The sequence below is a fragment of the Pagrus pagrus genome (assembly GCF_965226575.1).
Source record: "Pagrus pagrus genome assembly, chromosome: 3".
Taxonomy (NCBI): Eukaryota; Metazoa; Chordata; class Actinopteri; order Spariformes; family Sparidae; genus Pagrus; species Pagrus pagrus.
This window is the reverse complement of record NC_140187.1, coordinates 3,609,837-3,624,447: the sequence shown is the minus strand read 5'-3', so window position 1 is coordinate 3,624,447 and position 14,611 is coordinate 3,609,837. Positions and strand designations below refer to the sequence as shown.

The window sequence follows — 14,611 nt, the reverse complement described above, 5'->3', positions numbered from 1 at the left end:
TGTGTTTGACTGAGTGTCACTGTGAACCCCCATCTGCTCTCAAGTGATGTTCAGCTGGCTGTTGGCTTCACTCTGTAAGTGTGTGTGTGTGTGTGTGTGTGTGTGTGTGTGTGTGTGTGTGTGTGTGTGTGTGTGTGTGTGTGTGTGTCATGGCTGGTTTCCCTGGAGCAGTGAGGTTGTGGTTAGTGCTCTAGATCTATGACAGTACCTACTGCAGTGTGTGTGTGTGTGTGTGTGTGTGTGTGTGTGAGTGTGTGTTGCACTGCAGGAGTTTCGTGTCTGAAACCCTTGGAGAGCTCTCCTCTTTGTCTTGCAGATGTAATAGTTATTTTAAATCATGAAGTCGAGACCCTGAACTTCTTCTGAACTCCCATCTGCCTTTTTTCTATTCAAACAATATTAACTTCATTGTATTCGAGGTCACGAGACAGATCTGTCAGTGTTGGTTTGGTACCGGGCCTCACTGGACCCCTCAGGGTTCAGACGCTGACCATGAATTTGTTTGTTTCATGTCATCCCCCATCTTCCTCTTTCCCTTTATTTCCTGTCAGCTCTCTGCTCGAGCTTCCCGGTGAAGGCATAAAAAAAATGCCCCCAAAACAACCTATATAAAGAAAACCGGTTTTGGACCTTTGACCTTGTTTATTCGGGATCCTAGTGGCTGTCGTGTTGGTGCAGAAGAAGAAAATCCTTGTAAATCCCTCATGGAATGACAGTTTGTTCATGGGTCAGTTCACCCGAATCAAAAAGTTCAACAGACACATTTATCTATGAATATTGTATCGAGTAAAGAGGCGATATTTTTTATTTTTCCACCGGCCACACCCCAGCCTGTCGAACCTTCTCAGAATATAGATGAACTCAGAACATGACCATCCAGAAGGTGATCATCTATTAGCTTGCCAACTCGATGCCAACCTCGGCGTCCATGTTGGCCACTCCCTGGAGCCGTCAGCCAGCGTTGTGCATGAACAGGTGCAGAAAGCTCCCAGGGGAGATGATAATGCTGACTTTAGGGTTTGGGCCATGAACGATGCCATCGTCCATCGACTAGTAGTAATCCCTGACCGTCGTATCATCGTGATTGAAAAGGCTCCCAACAGAGAGCACAGTTAAGTGGCGTGTCCCCTCAGAGTTGCCGTAGGGCGAGAGTTGTTGTTGTTTTTGATATGTGGGGAGAGGAAATGAAAAGAAGTATGTTGCTGCTCAGTGCACTGACATCACGTCTCCATGTCCTGTTTATTATGTTCTTATTAAACCAGCTCAGTTAGGAGAACCCAAGACACTGAATTAAATTTGTGGCAGCAGCGTTTCTTTTCCCGCTGGCCGCTGTTTCTCTCAGTTTTGCCCATTTTCTTAGCTTAGCTTCCTTGGCTAGTCGGTTTTATAGTTGTTTTATATGAGGCTGAACAAAGCTAAGTAACAGACGTGTGGTGCAGAGACGAGGACGCTTTTAAACCTGGCACAGGGACGTATGTCGGTGGTAACGGGAGATAGTTTCCTCTGCAGGGTGACAGTTGGAGATTCTTGTCTGAGCAACGGTGGGAAACAGCGGCTGCTACAGTGATGAGCTAATACGCAACTGCTGCCTCACGACAACAGCGAGGGGACACACCATAAACAATGATGTCATCCATCACGATGTAGACTTTCGGCAGACATCGCCCAACCCTAGCTCACGTAAGTCTCATGGCGGGTAACGAAAGCAAAGAATCTCATGTTTGTAACAGTTCATGACAAATCCAGTCGTGGCCGATACTGTGAATTAACACAGCTTCTGATTGGTTGACAGATTCAACCCAAAGCACCCAAGCAACGATCACGCAAACAACAACGATAACTGTTTTCAACACAGACAATGGATAAATAGTCACATTAGACATTCAGTGAAGACTTATTTCTCCAAAGCTGCTTGAAGGAACTCGGTCACACCGGAGAAAAAATGAGAGTAAGTCTCTAACATGCAGCTTTCCACAGATATTTAATGTGTCGTATACAACATATTACCACATCGTCAAACCTCAGATGACAAGCTTGAGTGGTAGACTCTAATAAACATCCATATCTAGATATTGGATTAGGCTTAATGGACTCAAAGGGGATTGTTGGGCCTTGGTGGAGGTATGCACTCTACTGCCATTCTAGTTAGTTATGCATTATAACACTTTATCATTGCTAAAATTAATATCGAAGAAATACAGAAGAATAAAGAACAAATGAACTACTTCCTGTTGTAGGACTGAGGCAGCAGCATCGTCCCAACTACAGCAGGTCAGAGTCGTCACCGAGCTCGTCTGTTCCACACAGCAGGTGTATTTCTGTTGGCCAGATGTTTTCTTGAGTTTTAAAGTTTTTTGTTTGCTCCTTGGCGTCCCAAAGAGGAGTTTTTTGGTTGGATGAGGATTCATTCATTGGTAGTTATACTGTCAGTTTCGTAGTGAGCACCGACTCCCTGCTTGGCCGAGGGGCTTGTCAGGAGTCTGTTCACGCTGATAAACATTTTCAGACTTGATGTTGGACACAAGCGTGTTTGATGTCCTGTCGGTGTGTGTGTGTGTGTGTGTGTGTGTTCAGACCCCTCCTTTTGCCATTACAGCCGGTGACAGTTCATCAAGATGACTGACGTGTGTTTTGACAGGAAGTGGGCCGAGTTTGACAACATGTGTTTTTTAATAATCAGGATGAAAGCGGGACGTGACAGCGTTATTACACACAATGTTCCTGTGTTTAAGTTAACAAAAATCACACCTGCTTTAAAACACTACTTCTATTCATCGTCATTACATGCGGCACTTTCTAGAAATACATTTTTTTCTCCCCTTTCTGCATTAATATAAATTGCTCAGGCTTCAGTGAAACCACTCACTGTCTTTACAATCAGAAAAATTGATGAGTTCAGTCTTTGTATTCTCCGCTGCGAGCTCAAATTGCTGCAGGCGGCCGAAATGCTCCTGGGAAAAATCAGCAAAACAGAGATTGAGCATGTCAGTTGGATAATTCTGTGCTGTCGACTATATTTCATGCATCTGTAATAGCTTTTAAATTATTTGTGGTTGTAATATCTTTGAAACAATGACCCCACGCTGACTCAAACCCACAGATATATTATTCCTTGCAGTGCAATTACTTCTCCTTGATGTTAGTTTCTCCCCCCTGAGAGTTTTTTTTTAATAATTTGGGTTTTTTACGTGCTTTTTCTGAGACTAACGGTTTAAAGTGGCTCCTATTTGGATATTTAGATCATGACTTATGGGCAATTGATAGTGTGTGTGTGTGTGTAATGAGTTTCCACTGTATTTACATTTTTCATGCCATGGGGCAATTTTCCAGCTATCAGAGCTCACGGTCTAATGAGTCGAGGGGAAACAGTAATATAGATCATTTAAGTGAAACGCTGTTAGGACGGATTTGTGTTGAAATAGCTGTGAGTTGTTTCCCTGTAATAAATAACTCAAATTAAAATGCCTCATCCTTATTAAGTGCAAGAGAAATTAAATATACAGGAGTTGAGGAATCGCCTCAGGATTTTTCTTGGAGAGTTTAATTGCACCGAGTTTGTCCACAGAGCAGATCTTAATATGTGCACTGTCGAGCACATTTCTTGTTTCCTCTCGTTAATTCATTATCTAGAATGAAAGTGTGAAAAAGGAAAAGGAAAAGAAAACTATTAAAATGAGCAGAGGCTTGGTAAAGAATCACCGCGATGAAACCGAGATTCATTAAACCCAAATCAGACTTCAGCTACTTCAACAGTCCATCGTTTGAATCTAATAAAAGCACAACATTTATTATTAAAACGACCACAACTTTGCTTTGTTTTGTTATGTTTTGTATTTAATTGATGCCAAATGTTTCCAATAATGTTCAAACAGAGAAATCTGTAGTCTCAGTCATGATGTGCTTCATTTGGTCGCCTTTAACTACAACTCCCAGGGAAACATTGCAGATTATCAGTCGCGTAGTGAGGCAGGAAGTCTGCAAACGTGACTCAACATAAGGTGAGTAAAAAAACTTTAAAACATTTACCTCGTCTGTGAACATTTCTGCCGGAGTCACGTCAAATAGATAGCAGTGATTCCCCTACGATCGCCATAGAGGAAAGCGAAAAGCTTCACCTGACATAAAATAATATTTTATTTGTTACGTTGTGTTCAGAGACCTTTATTTTGAAATAAAAAATGTGTTTTCCACTTCCTCCTCTTTCCACTCATCCTCTCCTGCGATCATAGGGACTAAAATAGCAAATTCTGATGTTACTCCTATAAAGGTTCATCTGCTACAATATCCAAAGTCTCATTGTTTTCTCGATGCTGCACTGTGTAGTGGATCTGTGTATTTATTCTACTGCTTTAATGTCAATAAAGACTCATTTCTGTAATTAGTCTGTTTGGAAATGAGTCTCTCTGACTGCTAAGCTGACTGCTGACTCTTGCTAGCGTGCCCTGTGATATACACACACATTACGATGTACTAACACGGTATATAAACATGTTGCTCTGGATTAGCGTTTCAATAAAACCACAAAACACAGTGCATTTGTTTTATAACATAAATTGGTGCAGCACATCAGGGTTCTTCAGAGGAGACCGCCTGGTGTTTCCTTCATTATTCATTCTGTATTGTTACTCCACAAGGAAATTACCAGCACCACTACAGAGAACAGGGAGGCAAAATAAAAAAGAAAGTCAAATCTCCCCACTTACAAAGGGACTGCGAGGTTTTTTATAATCCACGTTTCTATTACAGGATCCAACCCCCTCCTGAGAGACGCGATCAGAGCGACACAACCTGCACCACAAACGAGAGAGCGAGAGAAGCTGCTAAACCAAAACCGAATTCACCCTCCGGCTGGTTTGCTGGTGAGATTCAGAGAAAGAAAGAAACGCTGGACATCCAAAAAAAAAAGACACATCTGTAGTCTGAACAGAGAGAAACACCCGCTGTATGTAAAGTTCACTGGTTTTAAAGGTAAAACTACAGCAGGATACTTCTGAACACATCTGTGAGGTCTTGTACGGTTGTTTTATACATTATGGATGGACTCGAGGACCCCACCGGGCTGCAATGTAAATGTTCAGAAATCAATTTTATCATATCTTGGATGCAGTGACCTTGGGCAACACACACACACACACACACACACACACACACACACACACACACACACACACACAGAGACAGAACGTGTCACATGGGAATGTCTAAAGGTTTTAAATCAGCATTTTTTGGTGTTTTCATTTTAATATCTGTGTTTTAATGTAAATAATGTGCTACTATAGCTCTGACACACACACACACACACACACACACACACACACAGACCACTGATTGGTTACAGAAGTAATGATGACACACGGGATTAAAACGGACCTTCTGCCAACATGATACGTGAGGTTTCATAACAATACGTTTTTTTGATATCTGACTGTATAAGATGCCATTTATTCATTTTAATGAAAGAAGCAAAAGTTCTGAAATGTAAGTCCAAACACGAGCTGCTGCAGAATCTCTGAAGAACTTCTGATATATCGGCAAAAATCTGTCTTAAATGAAGAGCCACATGATCAAAAATCAGATTACAAGTTGTTATGGAAACAAAAATAAGATTTGATACCCGGGACATAACGTGACGACATTTCAAACACACATGCTGCCAATGTTTCATCCATTATTGTTTTCTTTACTGAATTCATTCACTTTTTCTAAAAATCAACAGAAAACTACATTGAAATCTGTTTTCCTACAATCCACGTTCAACAACAACCTCATCGCCCGCCGCCGACTGAATCACACACATCGCTGCAGAGCACAAACACTAATGAGTGTCTACACGTGGAGTCAAAGTGCAGCAGCATCTATTCATTATCAGCACCGAGGCACTAAATTATTAATGCGACTGAGTTTAAATGTGAGTCGTTATTTATTTATTTATCCCCGTTTTCATTTTCCCTCTCTCTCCCATCAGTACAGCAGCTGAACACACGCTGGTAGTAAAAAATAATGAGCACGCTGTGAAGCGCTGGATCTCATCCGAACCGGTGCTGCGTGTTTCTCAGCTGTGTGTTTGCTCGCACTGTGCTACCATCAAGTGCTGCTGTTGTCAGAGCTGTTGTCGTCTCTGCTCCTCAGTGAAGCGACCAACAAGTATCAAAGTATCAGCCGAGATAAGAGCTGGATGAATCATGGCTGAAAAATAATATGGTGACCGAACGGGGGCAGGTCCGACTGATGAGACTGCAATCGCACTGCGAGCAGGAGCCTCTCCTACGTGAAACTTTTATTATTCTACCTTTATTTAAATCTCGTAAAATCAAGGTGCAAAAATGTGATAACAAACAGAAACAAGGAACATAATCACAGAGCGAATAAACAGAATGGGTTCATAAATATGAGAACAGATAAGAAGCAGAATGACAGAATACAAATAAAACGGGAAAAAAGTGCTTGAAAATGAGAAGAAACTGCAAGAAAATGAACACGAAACACAAATAAAACAGAGGTGCATGAAAGATAAACGGCAGACGACCATACAGGACGGCATGAAGTTAGAAACAGCTGAGTAGTTTGAAATCAAAGTCTTAAACTGACCTATATTTATAACTGTGTCAAGTTTACATGAACGTTGTAAAATGTTCAAAGTGTGTGGAGAACTGAAACTGAAACTGAAAGCAGTTTTCCCAAACGTAGCCCGGGGAACTTAGAGTCACTCTTCGACCCGCTCTAGTGATCGTATAATGCTCCGTGAGCAGTTTAATAAAGAGCTGATATATGGTGGCATGTTGCCCTTCAAGGCTTTAAAAGGAAACAGAAACCAGTGGCTGTCACGTCTGACTGTTAAAGGTGCCCACGATGAGACAGAGGCACGTCTGTAGATAACATCACCATAATCCAGGACGGATAAAAAGACAGCTTCAGTGATCCGTTTCCTACAGAACACGGGCAAAGTAGTTCTGTCTCTGTTTAAATAAACGTGTTGGTAGATAAATCAGTGGTCAACCTGCTCTCTGAAGTGCGTTCTTTCTTTTTCTGGAGGCATTTCTTCATCACGACGTAGATGTGTTGGGTTTTAGTGTGTTTCTCCCATAGACTTCAATACAGCTGTCACCACAGTCTGGCATCCAAAGCAAGATTCAGTGGTTTAATGACCCTTCCTTCTGTTTTTTTTTTAGCTTCCTTGTTTCACAGTACGTCAGCTGTCTGCTTTCAAAATACTTGGTGTCTTTCGTATCACTTGTTGCTGGTATCAGGGACGTCTCCTACATAAAGTAACGCAGCCTGAGGGTTACTTCAGCATTTACTTACTTCAGAATCGACACATTTCCACACCTCTACGGTGTCCCTGTGTGGCCATACCCTCTCCTCGTACGATGAGAAACTTCCTGCAGTGTTTTGGCTTCTAATGAGGCTTCAAACTGGATCTGTTGCTCAGATCCTGGAGCGTATTTAATCTCCTCCCCTCCACCTGAAACATCCCACCACCACCGACACCACCATTTTTTTCAACGTAGCACCATTTTCAGTCTGGATGACAGCAAAAAAAACCTCCTCTCAGAGGCTCATAATTAACACCTGGGATGTTTCATTATGCAGCACCGAGGCTGTTTTCATGGAGGCGGGTTTATTTGTAACAAGAAGCAAACACATTCCTCGTAGACACAAACGCAGAGCGAAACTCAGCTGTGCTGCAGAGAAACTCTCATCATAGCTCCACTCAGCTTCAGTCTGAGGAGAGCTCATCTAATCAAACACCTGCGAGACTGTGAAGAGGCTATAATGTAGAAAATATCAGTGAGTGGAGCCTTAAAGAGTGTCTTGGGACTAAACGAGGAATATCAAAATATCTAATTATTTGCCAAATAACTGGTTTTGAAGCCAACGTTTCTGCTACAAAACAAAATATAAATCAAATCCACTTTGTGAATGCAGCATCATAAACAAACAGACCAGGAAACAATCCTACAAAACATGATGTTTGAGAGCAATAAAGACGAAACACCTCCGCAGAGTCGAGTAACACCAGCAGAGCAGCAGCATACAGCAGCAGCATACAGCAGCAGCATACAGCAGCGTCAGCATACAGCAGCAGCATACAGCAGCAGCATACAGCAGCATACAGCAGCATCAGCAGCATACAGCAGCAGCATACAGCAGCATCAGCAGCATACAGCAGCAGCATACAGCAGCTGCATACAGCAGCAGCATACAGCAGCAGCATACAGCAGCTGCATACAGCAGCAGAATACAGCAGCATACAGCAGCTTCAGCATACAGCAGCGTCAGCAGCATACAGCAGCAGCAGCATACAGCAGCAGCATACAGCAGCGTCAGCAGCATACAGCAGCAGCAGCATACAGCAGCAGCATACAGCAGCGTCAGCAGCATACAGCAGCAGCAGCATACAGCAGCAGCATACAGCAGCAGAAAACAGCAGCAGCATACAGCTGCAGCATACAGCAGCAGCATACAGCAGCGTCAGCAGCATACAGCAGCAGCAGCATACAGCAGCATACAGCAGCATACAGCAGCAGCAGCATACAGCAGCAGCAGCATACAGCAGCATACAGCAGCATACAGCAGCAGCAGCATACAGCAGCAGCAGCATACAGCAGCTTCAGCAGCAGCATACAGCAGCTTCAGCATACAGCAGCAGCATACAGCAGCAGCATACAGCAGCTTCAGCAGCAGCATACAGCAGCAGCAGCAGCATACAGAAGCAGCAGCAGCTTCAGCAGCAGCTTCAGCAGCAGCATACAGCAGCAGCATACAGCAGCAGCATACAGCAGCATACAGCAGCAGCAGCATACAGTGGCAGCATACAGCAGCATACAGCAGCAGCAGCATACAGCAGCAGCAGCAGCAGCAGCATACAGCAGCTGCATACAGCAGCAGCATACAGCAGCAGCATACAGCAGCAGCTTCAGCAGCAGCAGCTTCAACAGCAGCAGCATACAGCAGCAGCATACAGCAGCATACAGCAGCAGCAGCATACAGCGGCAGCATACAGCAGCATACAGCAGCAGCAGCATACAGCGGCAGCATACAGCAGCAGCTTCAGCAGCAGCAGCATACAGCAGCAGCTTCAGCAGCAGCAGCATACAGTAGCAGCATACAGCAGTGTACAGCAGCATACAGCAGCAGCTTCAGCAGCAGCAGCATACAGCAGCAGCATACAGCAGCATACAGCAGCAGCATACAGCAGCAGCAGCATACAGCAGCAGCATACAGCAGCATACAGCAGCAGCATACAGCAGCATACAGCAGCAGCATACAGCAGCAGCATACAGCAGCAGCCTCACTGATCTTATCCTGCAGACTCTCTTCCTCCCCTGAGTCTCTCAGTCCTGTTGCCTGTAGCTGCATCTTACTGCACAGCACCAACTCCACACCACAGAGAGTGTTTCACACTGTGCACAGCAAACACACACACACACACACACACACACACACACACACACACACACACACACACACACCAACATGATACGGTGATGCTGTGAGGCAGAGAAGAGAAGTGTGCCGCCGTGTGTTCTCACTCCCATACCTGATTTTAAAAATACTGTATCTGCTCCTTTTTGAAACCTGCAGACCTCTGATAATATTTCCCACATGAAGCGTCACTTCTCACGAGACGAGTCTGTGATTTATTCATGAGCGACAGCACAGCTTCTGTTCATTCACAAGGCCGCAGCCTGTTGCTTTAAATCCTGACGCTGTTGGTGTGGAGGAGACTCACATCTCACATCTGCCTCTTGTGTTTTGTTCTATTCCTTCATTTCCTCCCTCATTTTAACTCAGAAGCAGATTTCTTCCATTTCAGAAAGCTCCAATACGTTTCACACTGGAGTCAGCTGCAAAACAGAACTGTATTTATACACTTAGAGTAGTTAAAGGAGGCTCTGTGTAACAATTTCTGACTATTCACATGTATTAATCACTTTCTTATTGGCCGAATGTGAGCGGATTGTATCCTGACGTGAACAATGAGACCTTCTCCTCTGTCTCGGTTGTTTAAACAAGCCTGTGGACGGTTTGTTGTGAAGTTGCTCGATGCTGCTGGACTGTGGATTTCCTTGTGAAGGACTCGGGTCAAATTTTCCTCGACAGTCCAAAGGATGCGACTTCACACACGTTCTCGAGTAACAACAGTAGCTCACGTTAGTTTTAGTCCCCTAACATCAGGTAACGACCGGCCATCAGCTCAACACAGACACGCCACAGAGTAAGTAAGTAAGTCTGTGCCATCGCTCCTGAATGCACCACACCAGCAGAGTTTCGATCCAGCTCGAACCATGAAAAGAAACAAAAAAACTCATAAATATTCATACAGTCCTTCAACTTTCATTCAAGCTTGAACAATCAGCGATCGATCAACCGGCCACGATTTCTGATTTCTGCTAAAACAACATCTTGAAATCCAGACCAGCAGGACAGGTCATGAACATATTCCCAGCATGCATTGAGGTTCAGATGTGAGAGGAACCACAACAACAGCCAGTCTGCTGATATTACACATCAGGGGGATGCAGAACAGGACATGACAGAGTAACAAACCCGACCTGTCAGCTCCTCCGGGTCCGCTTCATGAGGACCGACAGTGAAACAGGCTGCTGCTGGAGTGTGTGTGTGCGTGTGTGTGTGTGTGTGTGTGTGTGTGTGTGTGCGTGTGTGTGTGGCTGTAGACACACATTCACACACTGACAGAGACTCACAACTCAGATCTCCTCCAGAAAAAACAGTCCCAACAGAAACAAGTGCGGTTCCGTGGGTGAAGATCAGCTGTCCGTGCAACACCATCAGAAACATCAGCATCCTCATCCTCAACTTTGAGAGACAATAAAATCCCCTTTGGCTTAAAAAAGAAAAAGAAAAAAGAAAGAAAGCAAAAAACTGCAAGAATGAGACAAAAGGAGGCAAACTGAAGAGATAAACACACGAAAATCAAAATAAATCTTGTCAGATCAGACAGAGGAGAGAAGAAGAAGGAAGCGAGAAAATATCAAAAAAAATAAAATAAGAGAAGCTGGAAATGAACACAAGAAAAAGCCAGAAGATGAGCCTCCTTCCTTCCTGCCACCAACAAGCAGCAGCCGAGGGGAGAAAAGCTCCTGTAAAGACTCGCAGGACAACAGAGACACAGAGGAAATCCAACCAGCCGCTGACATTCAGTGAGAAAAATAAAAACAAGAGCGAGAACCAGCGAGAAAGAAAGAAAGAAAGAAAGAGGAGAAGACAAGAGGAAGAGAGGACTGACCTGCCGACAGCGGAGGTAAAAACGCTGAAAGAGGCTGAAGCGAGAGGAGGAGAGCGGGCAGACGGGCGGTGAGGTGAGGCTCAGTGTGCGCTCGGTAACCGGGCTGAAGCTCCGACTGCGCGCCGGCCAGCGGGGCGGTGATGAACAGCAGCAGAGCGAACGACTGGAGCGAACCACTGAGCGCTGGCAGGCGGGGGGAGGAGGCCGGGCAGCGCGGCGCGGCGCGGCGCGGCGCAGCGGCCGCGGGCAGCTCTGTGCGTAATTAGGCACCTGGCGACAAAAAAAAAAAAAAAAAAGGCGCACAGACGCAGCCAGAGAGCCTCTTAAAGGGACATCCCGTCCAAACATTTACTACAAACAAGCTTGATTGTTCCAGCTGGTCATCAGGGGGGGGTGGCTTTCACCAGAGCAGTACTCAACAACACAACACGATGAACCTGCTGCCGGTCCACTGGGTCTGTATCACACAGCTCTGATGTCTCTTCTGCTCTACTGTGTGTATGTTAAACACAAGACGAGATAATAATAAACACTGCACACTGCCCTTCAGTGAATCAGTGAGGGTGCACAGAAGAAGACAGCCGGACAGAGTACTGAACATCTGTACTCGGATACAAGTAAAACTACAGGTTTTAAAATGAGACTTAAAGGAGCACTTTGCAGTTCTGGAGAACAAATTCAGACTCAGAATTTTAATATTTACAATATTAATGAGGTGATAATACAAACTAATAACTACACTGGCAAAACATCACTGCAACACGCCTGCAGGCAGTCGGTCATACTTCATCCTCTCTCTGGAAACGGTCCAAGTGTGCCAATGAAGAATCCCCGTGTGAGTCCTGTGAGGAAAAAAACACCGTGAGGATTTGTGCCATAAATGGTTTTTCCATCAGACAGACTGACACAGTAAACGGTGAACCTTGAAGGTCAAACAAGCAATGAATATGAATTATCTGATGAAAGGAAGCGAGCGGTGAGTGTTTGTAAGATGTGACAGCCTGATGCATCGAAATAAGAAGAAGAAAAAAAATGAGATAAACCTTTTTTTTCCATTTTGTCAGTTTTATTAAAGCAGGTGATAATCAGAGTTTTTAAAAAAAAAGGCAGCGCTGTTTTTATCTCTACATGTATCAAAGCACATGAAGACCCCAGCTGGATGTTTTCAGTGCGGATCAAAGCTACACGATGTAATAAAAAACCTGCGAGCAGAGAAAACAGCGAGCCGTCGACCGGCTTTATTGGACAAAGTGCAGTAAATATAGATGACACCTCACAACCCGCCGGTGCTTCTGAGCTCTGAGCCAGTACAGTAAGCGTCCTCGGTTCCTTCTTACAAAGTTTCCAGAGAGACTTTGTTGAACTTGGAGCATGAAGTTTGTTTCTTATTGACACGAGTGAAGTTTGAAACTCTTGACAGTCTCAAGAGCTGAAAAAGGGCAATCCAGCACACACACACACACACAGTTATCTATGAACACAGTTCCCGAAGAGACAGCGATAGGAGTTAACGTGGAGACGAGGATGAGTGAGATTGTTTATTTTGTTTGTGCTGCTTGTTTTCTCTCTGTTTTCTCCTTCAAGGGCGGAAAAGAGTGGCTGGGAAAGACGAGGGCGAGCGAGGCAGGAACAAACATGGAGGGAGGGAGGGAGAGAGAGAGATGCCGACTCTGATCAAACACACGGAGAGTAAAGAAAAGTGAAGCACAGAGGATGCGGATCCCCGGCGGGTTTACACGATCCGGTTCATGGTGAGAATAAAAGCAGACGGCTGTAATTGGACTGATGGAGTCAGAAATAAAACCTAAAGTTCAGCGAGGACACTCGAGTCCCCACGTCAAAGGTTTTAACTATAGCTTGCCGTGATGCTCTGGAACAAATCTGAGCTCACAACCCTCCTGGAAGAGCCTCAGATACACAACGACTAATGAACATGAACACATGAAAAACATTCAAAATTCATGTGCAGCTAAATGCTAATACAGGAGGAGACATATTAAAGCAGGCAGCGGTGCAGAGCGAGCACTGCATGTTTATATGGACCTCCTGCTGTGAGAGAGAGGCTGTGGACATTACTGGGGCGTGTATGAGACGTACTATAAAATGACGTGTCAGCCTGAAGTGCTGAGGCTTAAATATTCAACTTGATCTGGACCAGTTTAGCTGATGGGGAGGAAATATGTTCATGTAGTGCTGTAAGTAGTAAATATTAGTCTGTAAACAGTAAACAGTAGTTTACAGTACAAGTACTTAACCACCGGGAAGACGGCCCTTGCATTAAACCAGGCTCGGTCGAAAGCCAACAATTTCTTTTTTAAATTTGTGCTACATGATCAGAGAAAACAGAGAAAAAAGGACTTACTCAAATGGCAAAATGGGCCATAACATTACTTTGAAAGACATTTAAAACATGTAGGAAGAAATCAAGAAACAAAACATTAAAAACAAGTTCAGAAATAGGAATATAAGCTGAAATAGAAGAGGTTTAAACGAGACAACGCTAAAGAATAAAAGTTAAAGTGCAGTTCAAAGCCTTGAAAGTGCTTCAATAAAACAGAAAGGTGGGAGTTTGTTCACTGAACGCTGCTTTAGTTTTGACTCTAGGAGATCTGAACCTGACGACCTCGGAGGTCTGGATGGTTCACACCACACCAACACAACACCAGTTTTTTTGCTCCTGGTCCATCTTAGAGCTAAATGGTGCACATCAATATGTTTTTGAGAAACATATCTGCCGAGAAATAAAGAATAAACAGGATCGTGTTTCATGTCTGATCAGCACTGCCCAGTTTTATAGAACGTAACGATACAGCGGTCACTTCTGTGTTTCTGAATACATTTCAGGTGAGAAACAGGCAGTTTGTTAACAGCATCATGGTTTCTAGTTTATCAGCACTGCCTTGTTTAGAAAGTTTGATCAGAGTTTGGTCTCTAGATTGAACTGAACTCTTTGAGTCTGTGAATGTGGACCACAAAGATGCAAAAGTCAAATCTGCACGTGGTACATCAACCCTAAAATCTGCCTGACGACGCGTTTTTCGTGAAAAAGATGGGGAGCCTCCCCAAACTCAGAGAACTAGAGAGGTTTAGCATTGATTAGTTGCATATACAACCAATGTGTAGTCATACAAAGCGTACAAACTGGCAAAGCTCTTGTTGAATATTTAGCGAGTATAAACAAAAGAAAGTCTGTGCTAGCAAATATAAATATATGTATCTATTTTAATCTGACAATCATGATGTTCTTATCTTGAATTAACAGGGCTGTTGTCTCTTAAACTATTGAAAACTGGCTCTATGACTGTTGTAGATAAACTAGATCATTCATTTGGTAATCGGAATAGTGTATTAAGGGAAGAT

At 43.9% G+C, this 14,611-nt stretch overlaps 1 protein-coding gene across 2 annotated transcripts in view; it reads right to left on the bottom strand.

Moving 5' to 3' along the window:
- The window catches only part of raly (RALY heterogeneous nuclear ribonucleoprotein), a 112,120-nt gene extending 100,761 nt beyond the window's left edge, over window positions 1–11,359 (bottom strand). For both annotated transcript variants that reach the window (XM_084349521.1, XM_084349522.1), the window contains exon 1: window positions 11,252–11,359. The gene's annotated coding sequence lies outside the window, so the exon portion shown is untranslated. The remainder of the gene's footprint in view (window positions 1–11,251) is intronic.
- Between the last annotated feature and the right edge of the window lie 3,252 nt (window positions 11,360–14,611).